The sequence below is a fragment of the Scyliorhinus canicula genome, chromosome 5 (assembly GCF_902713615.1).
Source record: "Scyliorhinus canicula chromosome 5, sScyCan1.1, whole genome shotgun sequence".
NCBI classification, from domain to species: Eukaryota; Metazoa; Chordata; class Chondrichthyes; order Carcharhiniformes; family Scyliorhinidae; genus Scyliorhinus; species Scyliorhinus canicula.
Window position 1 is genome coordinate 81,975,187 of NC_052150.1, and position 20,104 is coordinate 81,995,290.

The 20,104-nt window shown below is 48.1% G+C and overlaps 1 protein-coding gene across 3 annotated transcripts in view; it reads right to left on the minus strand.

Moving 5' to 3' along the window:
- The window catches only part of colq (collagen-like tail subunit (single strand of homotrimer) of asymmetric acetylcholinesterase), a 174,752-nt gene extending 154,866 nt beyond the window's left edge, over positions 1-19,886 (minus strand). Inside the window, exon 1 of one of the 3 annotated variants that reach the window (XM_038797297.1) lies at positions 19,744-19,886. The gene's annotated coding sequence lies outside the window, so the exon portion shown is untranslated. Of the gene's footprint in view, positions 1-18,439; positions 18,696-19,111; positions 19,244-19,743 lie in introns of those variants that run through there. The other 2 variants (XM_038797298.1, XM_038797296.1) reach the window with 2 other exon arrangements.
- Positions 19,887-20,104: the final 218 nt, after the last annotated feature.

The following is a 20,104-nucleotide window of genomic DNA, read 5'->3' on the forward strand; positions in this document are numbered from 1 at the left end:
CTACCTGCCTGTTCTTCTTGGAATGTCTGGTGGTCACCCACTTCCTTTTTTCCTCTTGTCCCTTGAGCTGTGATGTGACCATCTCTCTAAATGTGCTATCCACATAAAACTCAGCCTCGGGGATGTGCCGCAGTGTCTGCAGCCACTGCTCAAGCTCCGAATCCTGGAATTCCAGTTTCTGCAGCTGGCAGCACGTCCCATACATGTGGTCATCTAGGCACTGGTGGTCATCTAGGCACTCCCCACATAGAATCATAGAATTTACAGTGCAGAAGGAGGCCATTTGGCCAATTTAGTCTGAACCGGCCCTTGGAAAGAGCACCCAACCTAAGCCCAGATCTCCACCTTATCTTCGTAACCCAGTAATCCCACCTAACCTTTTTGGACACTAAGGGAAACCCACACAGACACGGGAAGGGAGTGCAAACTCCACACAGACAGTGACCCAAGCTGGGAATCGAACCCTGGACCCTAGAGCTTTGAAGCAACTGTGCTAACCACTGTGCTATTGTGCCCCCCAGGCCACACATTCCACTCACCTGACATGTCTTAAAAGTAAGACTGGAACAAACCTAGAAGTCATATTTTTCCCAACAAATAATACTTCTTTTAGCTTCAACAATTTGGACACTGTCCCTAATATCAGTTACTCATCAACCAATTAACTTACCACTTTCCTATGACGTCACTCTTCGATTTTGTTTCAACCTCAGTGTGCTGTCTGAATGGTATTCACAGGCCCAAAGCCATCAACTTCAGTGTGCTGTCTGAACAGTATTCACAGGCCCAAAGCCATCAACCTCAGTGCGCTGTCTGAACGGTATTCACAGGCCCAAAGCCATCAACCTCAGTGTGCTGTCTGAACGGTATTCACAGGCCCAAAGTCATCAACTTCAGTGCGCTGTCTGAACAGTATTCACAGGCCCAAAGCCATTAACCTCAATGCGCTGTCTGAACAGTAATCACAGGCCCAAAGCCATCAACCGCAATGTGCTGTCTGAAAAGTGTTCACAGGCCCAAAGCCATGAACCTCAATTCACTGTCTGAACAGTGTTCATGGATTCATAGAATTTACAGTGCAGAAGGAGGCCATTCGGCCCATCGAGTCTGCACCGGCTCTTGGAAAGAGCACCCTACCCAAGGTCAACACCTCCACCCTATCCCCATAACCCAGTAACCCCACCCAACACTAAGGGCAATTTGGGACACTAAGGGCAATTTATCATGGCCAATCCACCTAACCTGCACATCTTTGGACTGTGGGAGGAAACCGGAGCACCCGGAGAAAACCCACGCGCACACGGGGAGGATGTGCAGACTCCGCACAGACAGTGACCCAAGCCGGAATCGAACCTGGGACCCTGGAGCTGTGAAGCGATTGTGCTATCCACAATGCTACCGTACTGCCCAATGTTCACAGGCCCAAAGCCATCAACCTCAGTGTGCTATCTGAACGGTATTCACAGGCCCAAAGCCATCAACCTCAGTGTGCTGTCTGAACAGTATTCACAGGCCCAAAGCCATCAACCACAGTGCACTGTCTGAACGGTATTCACAGGCCCAAAGCCATCAACCTCAATGCGCTGTCTGAACAGTGTTCACAGGCCCAAAGCCATCAACCTCAATGCGCTGTCTGAGCAGTATTCACAGGCCCAAAGCCATCAACCTCAATGCACTGTCTGAACAGTGTTCACAGGCCCAATGCCATCAACCTCAGTGTGCTGTCTGAACAGTGTTCACAGGCCCAAAGCCATCAACCTCAGTGTGCTGTCTGAACAGTATTCACAGGCCCAAAGCCATCAACCTCAATGCACTGTCTGAACAGTGTTCACAGGCCCAAAGCCATCAACCTCAGTGTGCTGTCTGAACAGTGTTCACAGGCCCAAAGCCATCAACCTCAGTGTGCTGTCTGAACAGTATTCACAGGCCCAAAGCCATCAACTTCAGTGCGCTGTCTGAACGGTATTCACAGGCCCAAAGCCATCAACTTCAGTGCGCTGTCTGACCGGTATTCACAGGCCCAACGCCATCAACCTCAGTGTGCTGTCTGAACAGTATTCACAGGCCCAAAGCCATCAACCTCAATGCGCTGTCTGAACAGTGTTCACAGGCCCAAAGCCATCAACCTCAATGCGCTGTCTGAACAGTATTCACAGGCCCAAAGCCATCAACCTCAATGCGCTGTCTGAACAGTAATCACAGGCCCAAAGCCATCAACCTCAATGCGCTGTCTGAACAGTGTTCACAGGCCCAAAGCCATCAACCTCAGTGTGCTGTCTGAACAGTGTTCACAGGCCCAAAGCCATCAACCTCAGTGCGCTGTCTGAACAGTATTCACAGGCCCAAAGCCATCAACCTCAGTGCACTGTCTGAACAGTATTCACAGGCCCAAAGCCATCAACCGCAATGCGCTGTCTGAACGGTATTCACAGGCCCAAAGCCATCAACCTCAGGGTGCTGTCTGAACAGTATTCACAGGCCCAAAGCCATCAACCTCAGTGGGCTGTCTGAACAGTGTTCACAGGCCCAAAGCCATCTGCTGTCTGAAGGTAGGTGAAGGGCTCGAGCCCCACGCTCTCTTTTATCCCCGACTAAAAAGTGTGTCCCTCGGAGGTCTGATGCTTTCCACTGCCTGAAGGTAAGTGAAGGCCTCGAGACCCGCATTCTTTTTTATCCTCTGTCCCAAAAAGCATGTCACGCACAAGTCCGATGCTCACCACTGCCTGACGGTAGAAGAAAGCCTCGAGCCCTGCACTCTCTTTAACCCTCTGTTTGAAAGTGTGTCCGTCACAGGTCTGATGCTCTCCACTGCCTGACGGTAGGTAGTCTGGCCCTTCCCTCATCCACATCTTTGTGATGGCAACAATATCACAATGTCACGTGTCAATCCATACTCCTACCCCATCAGTCTTACCTATAGTGCTCCTAGTATTAAAGTAGAGGCCATCCAGCCTCACTTTACTCCCTTGGAACTCAGCATGGCTGAACTCTCCCTGTCTTGGTTCCTTTACTGTAGTATTGTGTGTCCCTGATGTGGTAATGCCCTGTGTCCCATCCCCCTGCCAAACTAGTTTAAATTCCTCCCAACAAACCCACCCACCAGGATTTTGGTCACATTCTAGTTCAGGTGCAGACTGTCCTGCCTGGACAGGTTCTACCTTCCCCAGAAATAATCCCAGTGATCTAAGAATCTAAAACCCTCCCTCTTGCACCAACTCTTGAACTACACATTCATCTGCCCTATTCTCCTATTTCTGTACTCGCTAGCATGTGGCACCAGGAGTAATCCAGAGATTACAACATTTGAGGTCCTGCTTTTTAATCTGTTGCCTAGCTCCCTGAATTCTTGATTCAAGATTACATCCTTCATTCTACCTATAGTGTTGGTACCTGTACCACAACCTCTGACATATAAGACCATAAGACTATAAGACATAGGAACAGAATTAGGCATTCAATCATGGCTGATATTTTCTCATCCCCATTCTCCTGCCTTCTCCCCATAACCCTTGATCCCCTTATTCATCAAGAACCTACCTATCTCTGTCTTAAAAACTCTCAATGATTTGGCCTTCTACGGAAAACAGTTCCACAGATTCACCACCCTCTGGCTGAAGTGATTCCTCCTCATCTCTGTTTTAAAGGATCATCCCTTTAGTCTGAGATTGTGTCCTCGGGTTCTAGTTTTTCCTACTAGTGGAAACATCCTCTCCATGTCCACTCTATCCAGGCTTCTCAGTATATGCTCTAAGCAGCCGACAATTTTTTTTTTGTTAAAAAGAGGGATGTTACAATATGTACCCATGCACATCATGAGGTAAAAACAGGCAGTGATAGACACCCAGGTGAGCCAATCAACTTACAGTACAGAACACGACCAATCACCAGACAGAACACCAGAGAGGGGCTTTCAACTATAAAACACAGGAGACATCAGCACTCCGCCTCTTTCCACTAACGACAATTGTAATGACAGACAGGGTGTACAAATCATTCAACACCTTCTACACATGGATCAGAGCTAGCCTGGTCTATATGACATAGACATAGAACATACAGTGCAAAAGGAGGCCATTTGGCCCATCGAATCTGCACCGACCCCCTTAAGCCCTCACTTCCACCCTATCCCGGTAACACAACAACACGTCTTTGGACCGTGGGAGGAAACCGGAGCACCCTGAGGAAACTCACGCAGACACAGGGAGAACGTGCAAACTCTACACAGACAGTGACCCAGCGGGGAATTGAACCTCGGACCCTGGTGCTATTAAGCCACAGTGCTATCCATTTGTGCTACCGTGCTGCCCAATAGTTAATGTTAGTTTACTTAGAGTAGTAGAGAGTCAACCCACAGGAAGCTGTGTGCTTCATTACTGAATATCAATAAATCTTATATTGAACCAACGCCATGTTTGGTGTATACTTGATCAGTTAACTGCATCGTGTGCAGTCTGTGTTACCCCAGGGTGAACAACACGACAGAGTACAGACCCAGAGTCCTCAACTGCTCTTCATATGACAAGCTCTTCATTCCAGGGATCATTCTTGTGAACCTCCTCTGGATCCTTTCCAAGGCCAGCACATCCACTGCTCACAAACCCTCCCCCTTTAGGATGCCCTGCAACTGTTCAGTGACATCCCTGACCCTGGCCCCAGGGAGGCAACACCATCCTGGAGTCATGTCTGCAGCCGTAGAAATGTCTGTCTGTTTCCCTAACTGATGAATCCCTTCCCAGTATCACTCCTCCTTCCTTCTTCCTCCCCTGCTATACAGTCAGGCCACTTGTGCGGCCAGTATCTTGGCTCTGACCACACTCTCTTGTGAAACCAGCTTCCAAAATTGAAAATCGATTTGTGAGCGGGACCTCAGGGGATTCATGCACTACTTGCCTATTTCTCTTGGACTGCCTGGTGGTCACCCTTCTTTCATCCAGTTTCCTGAGCTATAGATGTGATCACCTCTCTAAACATGCTATCCAGGTAGCTCTCAGCCTCACGGATGCGCCAGTGTATCCAGCCACCGCCCAAGCTCTGAAACGCGAGCTCAAGTTTCTGCAATTGGGAGCACTTCCTGCACATGTGGTCATCTTGGATGCTGGAATGGTCCATGACTTCCCACATTTGGCAGGTTACACATTCCCATTGGCTGACCTCATCTGTCATGCCTTAAACTTAAATATACTTTGTCTTACTTTCTAACTTTTCTAATTACTTGAAAGATACTCCCCTTGCCTTAACTTAGTCTCTTTGTCGCATTCTACTTCAACTTCCTATCCTTGTATTACTAGTTAGAATTATACTCACTCTGACTTTTATTTATTTCAGTTAATCCCTTAATATTTGACTTTTCTAATTTACTACTATCTAACGACAGCGCGAATTGCGGTTCCTCACCAGCCAAGTCCGAGTCACCCTTGATCTTGACGTTACCTCAGGATCTCCGTCTCTGGATTCAGTGAAGGTTCACTGCACTGCTCCTTTTAAAGTGTCCTCATCATTCCGATCAGCTGCTCCCCACCAGGATTGCTCTCTCTGGCATCTGGAGTTCAGTGTTCACGCCTCGTCTTTTAATCTAATGGCATTATTTTTACTTCCCCGAGCTTTTGTTTTTTTTTTCAAATAATCTTTATTGTTACAAGTAGGCTTACATTAACACTGCAATGAAGTTACTGTGAATAGCCCCTTGTCGCCCTTTCCGGCACCTATTCGGGTATACAGAGGAAGGGCAGGATTCGCCGCTCCCGGGACTAAGTGCCCGCGCCGTCGTGAATGCTGTTGCGTTTCACGACGGCGCGACCAGGGCCCGGGCACGACCTATTCTGGCACCCAAAGGGGGCCAACACGACGCTGGAGCGGTTCATGCCGCTCCAGCCTCCATACGCGGCATCAAATGGGTGCCACGCCAACCCGCGCATGCGCAGTTGGGGCAGCTCATTCCTGCGCATGCGCAGTTGGGCCGCGCCACCCTGCGCATGCGCGGGGAGCTTCTTACGCGCGCCGGCCCCTCACCATCATGGCGGCGGGGTTCTGGGGCCGGCCGTGGAAGGAGGTAGGCCCATGGGGGGGGGGGGGAGGGGGGGGAGAGGCCGGCCCGCCGATCAGTGGGCCCCGATCATGGGCCAGACCCCATCGGAGGCTCCCTCGGTGAAGGAGCCCCCCCTCCCCCCCACAGGCCGTCCCTCAGCGTTCCCGCACAGTTCCCGCTGGCAGCGACCAGGGGTGAACGGCGACAGCGGGACTGTCATTTTTTTCGCCGGCCGCTCGGCCCATTTGGGCCGGAAAATCGCCGCTCGCCATTTGCAGCGATTCTCCGAGCGGCCTGGCGTGATTCTCGTGGGAGAATCGCGTGCGGGTGTCGGGGCGGCATGGCGCGACTCACGCGGTGCCCCGGCGATTCTCCCACCCGGCGTGGGGGGGGGGGGGGGGGAGAATACCGCCAAAAATTCAGAATGTCCAAATTACCTAACAGCATGTATTTTGGGGCTTGTGGGAGGAAATCGGAGCACCCGGAGGAAACCCACGCAGACACAAGAATGTGCAGACTCCGCACAGGCAGTGACCAAGCCAGGAATAGAACCTGGGACACTAGCGCAGTGAAGCAACAGTGCTAACCACTATGCTTCCATGTCTTTTTATGTAATCTACCTGTGTTAAATGTTTTGAGTAATTTCTTTAAATGTATCCCGCTGCTTCTTTACCAGCATATTTTTTAGTCTATTTACCCAATTAATCTTAACCAGCTGTCCCGTCAAATCTCTGTCATTGGCTTTATTTTAGCTTAAAACTCTTATTTTGGACTCAAATTTGTCAGTCTCAAATTTAACATGGAATTCAATCTTGCTTTCTGAGGGGGTTTTTCGCTATGAGTTTATTGATTAACCCACAGTCATTGCACAATGCTAGATCTAAAATAACTTTGTCTCAAATTGGTCCCAAAAAATATTCCAGTAAACGGTTGCAAAACAGTCTACAAATTCATCTTCCAGACTACCTTTGCTAACTTGATTTGTCCAATTTATATGAAGATTAATGTCCTAATGATCATTAAATTGTCTTTGTTGCAAGCTTCGACTGTTTGTTGTTTAATGTTCTGTCTGATATTATAACCACTATTAGGAGATCCATAAACCTTTTCCACCGGCATTTTCTAACCTTTGTTATTCCTAATCTTCATCCTGACTGATTCTGTTTCCTGTCCTTTCTTTCAAGATCCATTCTTCCTACTGTACTTAAGTAATTCTTTATTTTTTTTAAATAAATTTAGAGTCCCCAATTATTTTTTTCCAATTAAGGGGAAATTTAATGTGGCCAATCCACATAACCTGCACATCTTTGGGTTGTGGGGGTGAAACCCACGCAGATACGAGGTGAATGTGCAAACTCCACACAGACAGTGACCCGGGGCCGGGATCGAACCCAGGTCCTCAGCACCGTAGACAGCAGTGCTAACCACTGCGCACACTGTGCCTCCCTTCATCCTTTATTATTAGGGCTATTCCAACTCTTTTTCTCTCCTGCCTGCAATTCCAATATGTTGGGTGGAACCTTCCTGGCCCATCAGAATCAATTTTAGACGTGGGACTGGGAGCAAAATTTGGGAGTTACCGCTCGCGTAACATGCGACCTTTGAAGACCTAAATTTTGACCTGAATTTGGGGGGTCGCATGATACGCGAGATACAAAATTTTGGGTGTGAAGTACTGGTCAAGATTAGGCTGTTAGGCTGTTAAGCAGACCGTATCCATTAACGGAAAGTCAAATGGACATTATTATGGACATAATGAAATATAAAACAGGAATACATATGTAGGTTAATTAACAAACTTTAATAAAACTTTAATAAAAAAACTATTAAAACAAACATTTGCAGGTTAACTAAAATCCGTCAAATTCGCTTTCATTGCTATCAGTGTCATCATCAAATAAAGCTTGGAATTCTTCTTCATCGAGGCAGTCGTCATACTGATCATCTTCCAGGTCTTCAATATTTTCATCCTCTTCTCCTGCATCTTCGAATATCGCATCATCTTCACTTCCATCCAAAGCATTTGCTATTCCACATTTTTTAAATGCTTTAACAATCAAATCTGCATCTGTCTCAGTCCATGCTTCTTTTACCCACAAACACAGTAGAGCCTTCATATTCCCTCCCTTCGTAAATGATTTCTCTCCTTCCATCATCCAGTCATTCCATTTCTTTCTTATATTGTCTTTAAATGGCTTATTAATGGATACGTCAAGTGGCTGAACGACGCTAGTCAAGCCAGCTGGAACGATTGCTATATCGGTGTTTGATTCGCGAACAGTTTTCACAACAGAATCCACGCGATGTGACCTAAACATATCCCACACAAGTAAACTTTTTGGGCGTCGTAAACCACCTGCTCTTGATTCCCAAACTCTCTTCAGCCAAATCTTGCAACCATTATCGTTCATCCAACCTTTTGCATGGACATGGACAACGATACCATTTGGAAATTTTACTTTGGGCATTAAATCAATTTCTCTTTCTGTTTTCTCCAGTTGCGGACACAGCTTTCTCCGACACCAAACAGCTTTGCAGCTTTAACGTTGTTGCTGTGTTCCGCTTCGGCAACGACTTGCAGCTTCAATTTGGCAGTATATTTCTTGGCAGATCTTTTCTCCATAGTGGCTAATGGTAGAATGTATTCGACCGTTATGTGTTACGCATTAGTTAACTGCTTATTACCGTGATTAGAAACCGCAAAACAGCTGGTTGTTTACGGCGGTTGTTAACGGCGTAATTTGGTATCTCATTTGGTGTCTCAAAAAAGTGACTCGCATGATACATGAGGTATAGCATAAAATCATGTTTTGGGGTCTAAAATTCAGGGGTCGCATGATACGCGAGATCGCATGATACGCGAGTATATATGGTATTTGTTGGACAGGCTCCTCAACACATTCCCCCAATCTTGCCAGAATTGTGGGCAGAACGGCAGTATGCAACCACTCAGCAGTGGTGGGTGGGCAATTAGGGGTCAGATCATTGTCAATTAAGCAACATGCAGTGATCTTGCAAGCAGCCCACGGCCCTCCTATGCCACCCCTTCCCTACGGTGTCAGCTCCCTGGCGGGTGAGCAGAGCCTTGTTAAGTTTAAGGCTGTTGAAGGCCTCACTGGCAGAAAATGGCGAGGCTGCTGTTTGTCCATCCCACAGCAATGCCCTTGAGTGAAGACATTGGGGAGACGGATATCTCTGATGGTCATATGCCATGAACCTTGCATCCGTACCACAGACAGTAATGGTGACTGCAGTTTCTTCTTGCTGCACCATCAGTCATGTCCTCAGCAGCGCTCCCACTGGTTTCACAGTGAAGGGGTCACTGGATTCCAGTGAGTCGATTTCACGTGCCTCCGTCATGGGAATTCACCCACCATCCTCAATTGCACAGCGAACACAGATGCAGCCTCTTATTTGACTGCCTCTCAGAAACAATTACCCCATCAGCACATCTCTAACCCCGACAGGAATGATCCTGATGCCTGCATATGTTCTAATTGTCTATACTGGATAGTGTATTTACCACCTTAATCAGCTTGAAACCTTGTATTTGTAATGGTAATTACTATGGACCAATCTCATGTATCTCAATTTGTGTCTATCCTGTTACATGCATTCATACAAAGAGCATCAAATGTTATTATTTTACCAAGATTATTTGCATAGACCTTAGACAGAATTCTCCATTCCTGAGACTAAATGTTGATGTCGGGGCAGGATTCATGGACTTCAACAACAGCAAAACTGGCGCCTCAGCTGGACCGATTCTATGACCGTTAAGGGGCTGGCAGTAGTACCACGTGGAACACAATCGATTCCAATGGGAAATGGTGTGGGATTCACCGGATTCGCAATGGACACTCAGGAGGTTGACAAGCTCCAGCCTCATGTACACACTTTATTCCCCACACACACCATTCCAGCCAACAAGATGGCAGTGAGGAGAGCGGCACCCCGTTTTACGGACGTCGAGTTCGAAACTATGTTTGACGCCATGGTGGAGAGGTGGCCGACTGTGTACCCTGGCCGAGGAAGGAGGCTGCCAGACGTCACCGTTCAACAAGCCTGGTGTTATGGGCCAGGGTTTAGAAAACCCCAAAGTGTATCATGGAGTTCACCTGAAGCACAGCACAACTTTTACTAGATTGCGATATGAGGAGCACACGGCCCACTCTACAGGTGTGGTACAGCAGAAATGGAAACGTATTTTTAAAGCAAAACAATGTTTATTCTATGAACTCAAGTTAACCTTTTTAAAACATACAGTGAACATCTTAGCAACCATTAATTCAAATACAACTCCCAAAGAATACAACACTAAGTAATCCTTTAAGCTTTCCTTTTAACACCCATAAAACATAAAAACATAACAGAAGCACATCAGGTTAAAGTCACTACTGAGAGCAGTTATTAGTTTTAAATCACCAAAGGATCGATTTACAGTTTTTAGATTATAGAGACAGAGACTAATACCCCTTCTGGCTGTGACTGCAGCTATCCAGCTCTGAAAATGAAACTAAAACACACCCTGCAGCAAACAGCCTAAAATGAAAGTAAAAAGCTGACCGACAGCCCAGCTTCACCTCCTTTCTTAAAGATACTCTCACTACAGATATTTATATACACACCCATTTCTAAACAGCCATTTCTTAAAGGTACTCTCACATGACACTGGGCACAGATAGCAGAGGCCGTCAGTGCCTCACACAATCTCCCAGCTATTTAGGAGGTTATCCACCTTCCCCCCCCCCCCCCCCCCCCCCCCCCCCCCCAACCTGGAGGACATCCGAATTCCCACCCTGCATCACATGCCGGCATCCATCCGGCAGCCATGGCAAGGTGCCTTGGACACTCAAGCTACCAGCTACCGGCCTCCTGGACTGCATGTATGGATTGTCTAACACTGTGATTTCTGTTCCCCCACTCCCACCCCCAAGGAGAAGGCCGCCCAAAACTGCCAGGAGCAGGAGAAGACTGGAGGAGTACCGCTAAACAAGTGGTCCCACACCATGGTAGAGCACAGGGACCTGGACATGGTCGGCGGACCTGAGGAAAGGGAAGAAAGGAAGTGGCCAGGGTGGAGGGCGGTAATGGGCGAGGAAGTGAGACCCTGTTGAGTTGCGATTCCCTATGAGTCACCCCCACCCCACCCTCACCCCCACACCAGCCCCACACCATCCTCACCCCCACACCAGCCCCACAGCACCATCACACTACCCTCACTCTCACACACACCCTCACCCAACCCCACACCCACACCACCCGCTCCACCACCACCCCTATTTCCCCCTCCCAAACACACCACCCCCCCCCCCCCAGCCTGTGGTCCAATCATGCGTCTTGTCTTGCAAGAGCTGCTGCCGATGGGGCGGGTCATTCTGGTGTCCCTCGCCCAGACCCCAGCCACTGTCAGAATCCCAGGAGCCGACCAAAGATGGTGACACTGGCACAGAAGCGAGCCATTGGCCAGAGACCCAGGACACTCCGGAGCCCGAGTCCGAGGATGACACAGATTTCCCTCAGATCTGTCTCCAACACCCTCCACCATCCCAGCGACACTTACCTTGGTTGGGCACTTTAGTGAAGGGACTCCTGGGGCACTAGCTGAATCTCACCACACACATGCTCCCGTAAAGCAGGTGGAGGTAGAAACTTTCAAGGGGGCGGATGGTTGGAGGGCAGACTGACCCCAGGGAGTAGCAGAGGGGTTTTTGGCTTCTGGAACAGACAATCCCATCGTTTGTGGAGATGCAATTGCAGAGCCAGGGACTACATGAGGGGGTGTCGGCGAACATCCAACACCATCAAATGCAGGTGGAGGAGTCCAACCGCGTGTAGGAGTAGGAGGTGATGCCGGCCATGCGTGTCACCTAGGCAAACACTGCACGGGTGGCGTCCGTGGTGGAAGCCTTGGGGGCAAGGGTTTCGGCCATGGATCAGCATGTCCAAGGCCTAGGGCATTCTGTGCAGGCAGCGGCTGAGGCCCAGGACAGGGCTGCCCTCTCACAAGCAACCATGTGCCAGAGCCACCTGGACATTGCAGCAGCATTCCTAAGCATGGCCCAATCGCAGTGAGCCACGGCTGAGAGCATCGGCAGCATTACCCAGGCGCTGGCTAACGTGGCGCAGACACAGAGGGAGGTAGGCCAGTCTCAGAGGGAGATGGCACAATCAATCAGTGATATGGTGCAATCCCGGATGGAAGTGGTCCACTCTCTGTGCTCCATGGCCGCAAATGTACGCAGTCCCTGGTTGAGACAGCAGCAAACCTCCAGGACTAGCAGCTCCAGGTGGCGGGGGAGCCTCAGGGGTTAGCTCTGCTCACACCCCGGCCCCATGGAGCAGCCCGGGAGCCATTGGGCATTGGTGCCATTAACTCCTGCAGGGGATGTGCCAGAACACCTTGGACTCACCTGCTCCTGCCCCTAGCGCATCTGGTGGGCAGCAGGAAGAACAGGGCAGCACCACGCCACCTGGGACACCCGAGCAGTAGCCGGGCCCTTCCAGGCCTGGTGGCCTAAGAAGGTGCCCGCCAAAGAAGGTTGCAGGGCAGGAATCACAGCAGGCTGCCTCCACACCTGATCTACCGTCTGGGGATCCACCTAGATGTAGCATTAGGACCATAAGGCCAGACATGTAGACACCACTTAAATTGGCACGGGTGCAGGGCACAGTTTAGTGATAGAGGTGAGGGCACAAACCATATTCACATTAAACACCTGTGCACAATGTTACAACCTGCCTCAATGCTCTGTCAGAAGGGTGTGATATATTGTGCCGACTGGGCATATAGGGCCTCGGCGCACCTGTGCCCCGAGCTCTGCGTGATCGGGAAAGGTCCCCACTCAACGCCTGGAAGGACACCAATGGGTAGAATTGTAGGGCAATTGTCACCTTGATGGCCATCGGGAACGTGTGTCCTCCCCCACTCCCCGGGGTGTCAGGTGCTCCATGATCTGGCAGATATATCACACTGTCCCCCTGCTCAGCCAGAGTCCAAAGAGTTTCTATAGATTTATGAAGACAAAGAGATTGGCAAACAGAAATGTAGGCCCCCCTACAGACAGAAAAAGGGGAATGCATAATAAGGGACAAAGAAATGGCTGAGAAATTGAATACATACTTTGGTGCTGTCTTCACAAAAGAGGACACAAATCAGATACCAGAAATGTTGGAGAATGAAAGATTTAGTGAGAGGAAGAACTGAAGGAGATCAACATGAGCAGAGAAATGGTGCTGGATAAATTGATGGTATTGAAGGCAGATAAATCCCCAGGGCCTGAGAATCTGCATCCCAGAGTGCTTTAGAAGGTAGCTCTGGAAATAGTGGATGCATTGGTGGTCATCTTCTGGGATTCTATAGATTCTGGAACTGTCCCTGCAGATTGGAGGGTAGCTCACGTCACTCCAATATTCAAAAAGGGAGGTAGAGAGAAAGCAAGGAATTATAGACCAGAACGCCTAACATCGGTAGTGTGGAAAATGCTTGAATCCATTATCAAAGACTTCACAGCGGAATATTTAGAAAGCAGTGGCAGGATCATCAGAGTCAGCATGAATTTATGAAGGGAAAATCATGCTTGATAAATCTGTTGGAATTTTTTGAAGATGTAACCAGTACAGTTGATGTGGTATATTTGGACTTTAGAAAGCGTTTGACAAAGTCCCACATTAAGAGATTATCATGCAAGATTAAAGTGCATGTGATTGGGGAAAATGTATTGAGGTGTATAGAAAACTAGTTGGCAGAAAGGAAACAAAGAGTAGGAATTAACGGGTCCTTTTCAAATTGACAGGCAGTGACTAGTGGGATACTACAGGGATCGGTGCTGGGACCTCAGCTAATAACAATATATATTAATGATTTGGATGTGGGATCAAAATGTAACATCTCAAAGTTTGCAGATGATACCAAGTTGGGTGGGAGTTTGAACTGTGACAAGGATGCAGGGATCCTACAGCATGATCTGGACAGGTTGGGTGAGTGGGCAAATCAATAGCAGATGCAGTATAATTTGGATAAGCGTGAGGTTATTCACTTTGGAAGCAAAAACAGGAAGGCAGATTGCTATCTGAATGGTTGTAAATTGGGAGAGGGAAGTGTGCAGAGGGACCTGGGTGTCCTTGTGCACCAGTTACTGAAGGTAAGCAGGCAGGTGCAGCAGGCGGTAAAGAAGGCTATTGGTATGTTGGCCTTCATTGCAAAAGATTTTGAGTATAGGAGCAGGGATGTGTTGCTGCAATTGTACAGGGCCTTGGTGAGGCCACACCTGGAGTATTGTGTGCAGTTTTGGTCTTCTTCTCTGAGGAACGATGTTCTTGCTCTCGAGGGAGTGCAGCAAAGGTTTACCAGACTGATTCCAGGATAGCGGGACTGTCATATGAGGAGAGATTGACTAGGTTGAGATTGTTCTTGCTGGAGTTAATAAGAATGAGGGGGGATCTCATAAAAATGTTATAAAATTTTAACAAGACTAGACATGGTAGATGAAGATGTTGCCAATGATGTCCAGAACCGGGGTCACAGTCTGAGGATTCAGGGTAAACCATTTTGGACAGGGATAAGGCGACATTTCTTCACCCAAAGAGTGGTGAGCCTGTGTAATTCATTACCACGGGCTAAAACATTGAATATATTCAAGAGGCCGCTAGATAGCACTTGGGGAGAATGGGATCAAAGGCTATGGGGAGAAAACAGGATTAGGCTATTGAGTTTGATGATCAGCCATGATCGTGATGAATGATGGAGCAGGCTCAAAGAGCCAAAAGGCCTCCTCCTGCTCCTATCTTCTCTGTATCTATGTAGCATGGCCCGACTGACAGGTCCTCGAATGACAGGCGCTGCCAGTATACACGAGGCTCATGAGACACCTCATTTACATCTCCCCCTCCTGTTTGATGACCTGCTCTCCAACATCAGTGGCTGCCTCCTGCTCCTCTGGGGCAGCTTCCGCTGCGACAGCTACCTCCTCCTCCTCGAGCAGCTGCAGCCCGTACAGCCGCAGTGCATCCCCCAGGGCTCTAGCGAGTAGGAGGAAGACCACAATTGCTGATTGTATTCGAACTCCCATTGTCTGTAGGAGGTGAAAGGCCGACATGTGAGCATGGTGCTTCCCCCCGTGCCCAACCAGGTCCACCAGACTACATGGTGGCTCTGGTTGGCTCTGCGGACTCTGCCCCGCACGCCCCCCCCAGTGGGGGGATGGGGTGCGGGGTGGGGACACCCATGTGGCCGGTGTCACTCTGCAAGTTGGGTGGTCAGTGGCGTGCGCAGCAAGAAAGCTGCCTTGCCGGCCACAGAAATCACAGTCCATGCCTGCACACCGCCCCAGTCCTGTGAGGAGTCACCCCCAACTCTGGGGTTTCATTCCCACGTCACTGCCAACCCCCTCCCCCAACCCCAGTCTGCCTGGCCAGTGTCAGGGCCAGCAGCCGATGGTCGCACCCGACCATCTCCTACCTCCTCTCTCTCCCATATCAGCTGTTCCCCGATTTTTTGAATCACAAGTGAATCTCGCTGTCGGGATCTCCCCCAGAGAAGGCAAAGAATCGCGGACTCCCCGGAGAATACTGGGTCGGGCCCGTGAATGAAATGCCAACAGCGTTTACTGTACGTGCGGAGTGGAACACATTGCTGCCGCAGTTGAGGCACCGGAGAATTGCGATTTGGCGTGAAACCAGAGCCCGCCGGATTTGGCATCAATACAAATTTTCTGCCAAATCGTGTTTCCAATTCCGGCGTTGGCCGACGGAGAATCCCACCCCTTATCCATGCACCACTAAACTCTTTGCTCTTCTTGTCCCTCCATGCCCACCTTTACCCATATTGCTACACTACATAAATGCCTCAACTTTTCTGTTTGGATTTCGAAATCAGCTTCACTGGATCCTCCTTCTCCCTCTCCAAATCCCCCTTTAGCCTCGAGGAAATGTATTTAACCCTGGCATGGGCAGACAACACAACTTTGGAATTCTCATTCGAAGCAGCAGAGAACAATATCCCTTCCGCAGATTATACTATCCCCTATCACTACCGCATTCCCTTTCACTCCCAGGATTCCTGCACTATGTTTTGCCTTCATCTCAATAAAGGTACTGTCCCTGTTAACCTTAAATCTAATGAAGCTAACTCAGCTATTCATCACAGATTGAATAAAGCTACTGCAGCTATTAATCCAAACTAAAAGCGTGCCTCATTAAACCTAACAAGCAAAACTTCCCATTGAGCATAACCACAATAAAGATACTGCCCCTATTAACTTTGGCCCCAAAAAAGATATCCTCCCGATTCATCCCAACCCAAACAAATATATGACTTTATTAATCCTAAAATAGGTACTGATACTTCTTAATCCTAAACCCAAGAAAAATTGTGCTCCTATTAATTCCTAACTATGATAGAGATTATACTCATACTAATTATGTGAAAGAAACTATGGATCATCATTAAAAAATCATTTGGTTCACTCGACTAGAATCCTTCAGGGAAGGGAATTTGCTGCCCTTAACTGATTGGGCCCACAAGTCATTCCAGATCCACAACAATGTGGTTGACCGTTAACTGCCCTCCATAATGGACTAGACCACTGCAGAAAAGTCCTGCCATCAACCTAGGCACCATAAATGACAAATCCACACCAACCCAGTTGAATCTACAAAGTCCTCACTAACATATGCGGGCTTGTGCTAAAATTGGAAGAGCTGTCCCACATAGTACGTAATGCACACCAAAGCATAAATTGCAGCCAATGTCCCAGACTCCTCTATCACCATCCTTGGGTATGTTCTGCCCTACAAGCAGGTCAGACCACCAGAGGTGGCAGCACAGTGGTATATAGTCAGAGGGCGTGGCCCTGGGAGTCCTCAACATTGACTCCGGATCCTATTGAAGTCTCATGGCATTAGGTCAAATACGGGAAAGGAAATCTCTTGATAACAACTACTTATTGCCCTCCCCCATTTGATGAATCAGTAATGTTTCATGATGAACACCACTTGGAAGAAGCAAGGACACAGAATATTCTCTCGATGATTGGCTCCGTGGTACAACTACTGATTGAATTCTGAAGAACATATCTGTCAGACAAGGCCTTCGGCAGCTGGTAGGAGAACCAACACAGATGCATCTGTCCATGACAGTAATGGTAGGAGAGACCACCTTACAGTCCTTTTGAAACCATGTTGTTCTTTACACTGGTTTAGCACAGGGCTAAATTGCTGGCTTTGAAAACAGATCAAGGCAGGCCAGCAGCATGGTTCAATTCCCGGACCAGCCTACCCAAACAGGCGCCGGAATGTGGCGACTAGGGGCTTTTCCCAGTAATTTCATTTGAAGCCTACTTGTGACAATAAGCAATTTTCATTGGGGTACATTTCATTACCGTCTATCATGCTGTATGGCATGACCACTATGTCAGCATGTGTTGCCCATCCTCTCATTGTCTTTAAGAAGGGCAATGTTGATCTGCCCTGGATGTTTCTGACCTGCCTCAGCAGCACCCACCTCTCCCCATGGCTTTGCCGAGGCTCAGCGAGTTCAGAGACAGCCTGTTTGGAGGCTGCCTCTTGGAAGCTAGCTCCAACAGTCTACAAGAGTCGGTTTGGGACCCCCATTTGGTCCCAACATTGGGATCCCAAAGCCGATGGCAAAATCCAGTACATGCGTCCCTCTTGCCCCCAATTCCAACAAAAAGCACCCATCATAATCTTAACCTCAATAAAGAGCCTCTATTCGCCCCAGGGCAATATATATACAGTACCGTCATTCCCAATCTCAAAGAATACCACCTCATTCATTCCAAACACAATAAAGATGCCATTCTGCACATCCTAATACACAATGGAGAAAGCATCCCTACTGATTGCAAACCAAGGATCTCTATTAATCCTAAATCCATTAAAAGTGCCACTCCTATTAATCCTAAAACGACTAGACATGAATCGCAAACTCAATATAGATACCGCCTCATTAATGATGATCTCATAAAAAAATAGTCTATTCATTTTGGCGCTCGAGGGATGGAACTGACAGGCTGCCTTTGACTTTCCGAAATGTTGCGAATTACTGATCGAATAAAACACCATCAGCTTTTTCTATAGCCCAGAGAGAGTCCCACTTCCTCCTCGGTGTTCAAAGTGATCGCACAAGGAAACGATCGGCTGCCTGAGCTGTTTCGCCCTCGGCTGTAGCCGGAGGCTCAGTCAGAGTGAGTGGGGCATTTCTAATGATTTAGGGGATTGTAATACTCAATGTGTAAAATGCCTCCTGCGGAGTTACAGCGATCGGCTGTAGGGGCACAGGGTGTCAGTCACGAATGTAAATCAAACAAAGTGTGATTAAAATGAGGACTGTTACATCATTGAGGGTGGAATACAACTCTCTTATAAGAGTTCTTATAATAAGAATACACTTACCTTGTTAGACCATTTAATTCTGTAAAGTCAATCTTCAGTGCTCTGACCATTCAAACATCAATGCGGTGAAACCTATTGCATGCCTGCAGCCGAGAGACTGGTTTCAATAAAAACGCCAAGATTCCCTCCTCCAGGTAATCGGTGGAATACCCGGTGCCTTTTTTCATATCTTTGGGCTCTGACTGTAACACGTGATTTTTAAAAAAATTCCTCTTGCAGCCCGGGAACGGGAGGCGATGTTAAAATGCCCGAGTGGGTTGGTGGAGCCCCCCTCCCCAGAAAGCTGAGAGCGGCTAGTGGCAGCGAGGAGGCGCTCAGGAGCAAGTGGCAAGTTTAGCCAGCACCTTCACCAGATCAACATTGAGCCCTCCTCCTGTCCCTGCGCCCAATTCACACACAGGAACAACTCGAGGAGCTTCTTCACAGGGCATCGTTTCAAACCAAATGGAGCCGATATAAAGACGTTAATAACAAGGATTTCAACTCAGACACTTGCCCCCGGCCCCTGGCTGCTTAGTGTGGCCTTCTCGAGGCTAACTGGCCAAGGATTATTGCTCACTTGCCTCGAGAGTAGATCTGACAGCCGTGACAGATTAAAAGCGGACTTGATGTCTTCACCGAAAATAAATACACAAACTCTGAATTACAACCTTTAAAATTAGAAGTACATACCTTCCGCACACCTGCTCAGTCCCAGATACCTATATCTGCTTTTTGACCTATATCTGCTTGTTATATTGGTCTGACTTCACTATAAATGGATCTATGCTGGTAATTAGTTCTCCTATCCAGATGTTTGTACCATCTGTATATCGCATCCCTATTTAAATGTGCTTCCACACACCCAACGTCCAACTGTTACTGGAGCTGCACATTCAACAATGGGGTTTATCTCTCTAAATGATAGTGCTTTAATTTGCTGATATGGGTCCTTATTCTCCATCATGCGGCTACCCGATGGATCTGTAATGATATCACTCCAGGCTGTGTCTGACCTGTGCTCCGAGCTGCTGCAGACTGACCGAGAACAAAGGACCTGACTAGTCACAAATGGGCCACATCTGTACTTTAGTCTGATCCGGTTGAGGGAAGCTGAACACTTGGAAACTAATGAAGAAACGGGGAAAAAAACGCGCGGCATATTCTGGTATCCGCCCTGTTGCCTCTGCTTGAACTAGGTTAACTTCCCATATACATTTATAATTAAAAAGCGTTTATGAGATAGTCGCAGTTGCCTTTAAATCCTCAAGACTGGGGTTTACAGGGAAACAGTGAGTAAACATTAAGAAATTGACAGTTCTTACCACTCGACGGACCTTGATCAGTCTGGCAGGGATGGTTCCGCACTCCAATACAGTTTAAGGTTATTGATCGACTGCATCACGTAAATCTGATTTATTAAACCGTCCTATTTTATTCCGGAATTAATGGCGATGCAATTAAGGAGAGAGCTATGCCCCAGCATGGTATTGCTTTCACTCATACTTTTTTTTGGACAAACGGAAGTTAAATCAATTTTTCTCTCTCTTTCATTAAAGGCTGAAGGCAATTAATGAAAAACTCTGGGTGAAACTTGACGAATTCCGATAAAGCAGGAAAAACGCACAGGAGACAAAGCAAGCATTGGGGTTGTACAATACTGTCAACAACAGAGTCTCCCAATGC